The sequence below is a fragment of the Octopus bimaculoides genome, chromosome 5 (genome assembly GCF_001194135.2).
Source record: "Octopus bimaculoides isolate UCB-OBI-ISO-001 chromosome 5, ASM119413v2, whole genome shotgun sequence".
Classification (NCBI taxonomy): Eukaryota; Metazoa; Mollusca; class Cephalopoda; order Octopoda; family Octopodidae; genus Octopus; species Octopus bimaculoides.
Genome location: NC_068985.1, coordinates 15,459,774 through 15,462,262, shown reverse-complemented (window position 1 = coordinate 15,462,262; position 2,489 = coordinate 15,459,774). Strand labels below are relative to the sequence as shown.

Sequence of the window (2,489 nt, the reverse complement as noted above, 5' to 3'; positions counted from 1 at the left end):
AAATTACTTCTAAGATAAGGACAAAATTTTATCAGTCGCCAGCACACACACACACACACACATATATATATATATATATACATATATATATATTTATATATATATATATATATATATATATATATATATCAAGTAGCTAGATATATGTGTGTGTGTGTGTATATATATATATATATATATATATATATACTGCTTGAGTTGTCTAAGAGACCATTGTCATTACCCCTTCCACATTGGCTATCTCTGACGAGCATATATTGTACAACTGGTTTGTTGCCTCCAGTATTTGATTTCATGCGAAACTGATTGGTAAGACCAGCCGTGATGGATAATTAATTAATACTATATAATTCAGATAGTGCTCCAGCATGGCCGCAGTCAAATGACTGACACATGTAAAAGAATAAAAAAGTAAAAGAATATATGTTTATATGTACACACACGTGCAATGGTCTACAATAACTTCATACATACATACACATGCGTACACTTATGGTGGCCTGCACTAACTTTATAGTTAGAGTGATACAAGAAACATTAAGCTAACTCATGATTATTGAAAATCAATGAAATTTCCTGTTAGTATTTTGTGAACCCTCCTTTATCTAATATCATTGCTTTCACTTGATTAGGCACCAATGGTAAACTGATTCATGTTTATTCACTTTCCAGTCAATTTAAACTTTCGGTTCTATAACTGATGGGTTTTTCAAGGTTCTTGCATGCCGCCCTCTATGGAGATGTTCCTATCTGTGGTTCACTTAGATAAAGATCAGGCCTGTGAGCAACCTATTTCAAAGATTTGATTCAGTGTCCTTTATCAAATTTGAGAATAGCTTGCTTGTATGACAAAGTAGACCCTTCTCAAGAATTTGGCAGTATTTAGACCATTTAGTGAATTTTTAACAAAAATTAGCTCCGTTCTGCCTATCACCCAAGCTGCCCTTCATCCCACCCCATAATATAACTCCTTTATATTTTGCTGTTCCTTTCAAACAACCCAGATCTCTCGTTTCAATTTTACTGTTCTACACATATTTCCCTTGCCTTGGAGAATTGTCAGGAATTACTTTTGTCAGACCATATAAATGATGACTAAACTGTTGTCTTCATTACTGAGGAACTTTTTAGTGCAGTTGAACCTTTTGTTCCTATTAGCAGTTGAAATCTTTGGGTTATTTCTTGCAACTCTTTCATTGATACCCAAGAGCTATCAATGTAGTTTTTATACAATATGGCAACATATCCTGAAAATTAACAATCTATGCAATCTCTCTAACAGCTGCAAATCAATGTTTAACCCTTTAGCATTCAGATTTCTATGTCAAATGTGAAGTATATTTATCCACATCATTTTGAATTAATCATGCATTATTTTGCAGCTTCAAGATTTCGATGATGTGATTATATCATCATCATCCTTATCGTTTAACGTCCGCTTTCCATGCTAGCATAGGTTGGATGGTTTGACTGAAGACTGGTGAACCAGATGGCTACACCAGGCTCCAATCTGATTCGGCAGAGTTTCTACAGCTGGATGCCCTTCCTAACGCCAACCACTCCGAGAGTGTAGTGGGTGCCTTTACGTGCCACCGGCATGAGGGCCAGTCACGCGGTACTGGCAACGGCCACGCTCAAAATGGTGTATTTTACGTGCCACCTACACAGGAGCCAGTCCAGCGGCACTGGCAACGATCTCACTCAAATGTTTTTTCACGTGCCACGGCACAAGTGCCAGTAAGGCAACGCTGGTAACGACCACGCTCAAATGGTGCTATTTACGTGCCACTGGCACGGAAGCCAGACAGCTGGATATTTTTGGAATATCATTGGAGGATAGGTGTGAGAGGCCAGTTATAGCCAATTTGAACATAAGACAGTTAAAATATTTGGGCCAGGTATGGCTGATTTAAATGCTAAAGGGTTAATAACTTCCTTATTTTCTGACATCTTGTGTTTCTATAAAACTTTTTATGGCCTCCCAGATGTCTTCCTGACAGCAATCCCTTTTTTTAATCCATTTCCTCACTATTTGATAATATACATGGAAAACTTAGCTATTTCTCAATTGGAATTTCCATATTGATACCAGTCAGTGGTGAAGACATGTAGCTTAGTGGGTAAGGTGTTGCACTCATGAATGCAAAATCTTGGTCTCAATTCCTGGATGAAGTGGTACATAGTGTTTTTGAGCAAAAATACTTCATTTCACATTACACCAGTCCACTCAGCTGCAAAGGAGAAACCATTTAAAGGACCAGTGTCCCATTCAGGGAGGATGTTTTGATCTTGGCTACTTATACACCATGGGGAATGGGTAACTGACCCTCTGAGTCCAAAGACTTGTTCGCATATAAATTCATTAATATCATTTTTTCACAATAGTTTTTGTTTTTTTTATTGTGGTGTCTAATAAAATGAAAGTTCTAAATAATGCCAAACCAGAATTAAATTCATATATGTAGCAGCAAACAAGAGAAAATAGGAAA

At 36.8% G+C, this 2,489-nt stretch overlaps 1 protein-coding gene across 1 annotated transcript in view; it reads left to right on the top strand.

Moving 5' to 3' along the window:
* The window catches only part of LOC106869676 (ATP-dependent RNA helicase cgh-1), a 33,483-nt gene that overhangs the window by 9,773 nt on the left and 21,221 nt on the right, over positions 1-2,489 (top strand). The gene's annotated exons all lie outside the window — the stretch shown is intronic.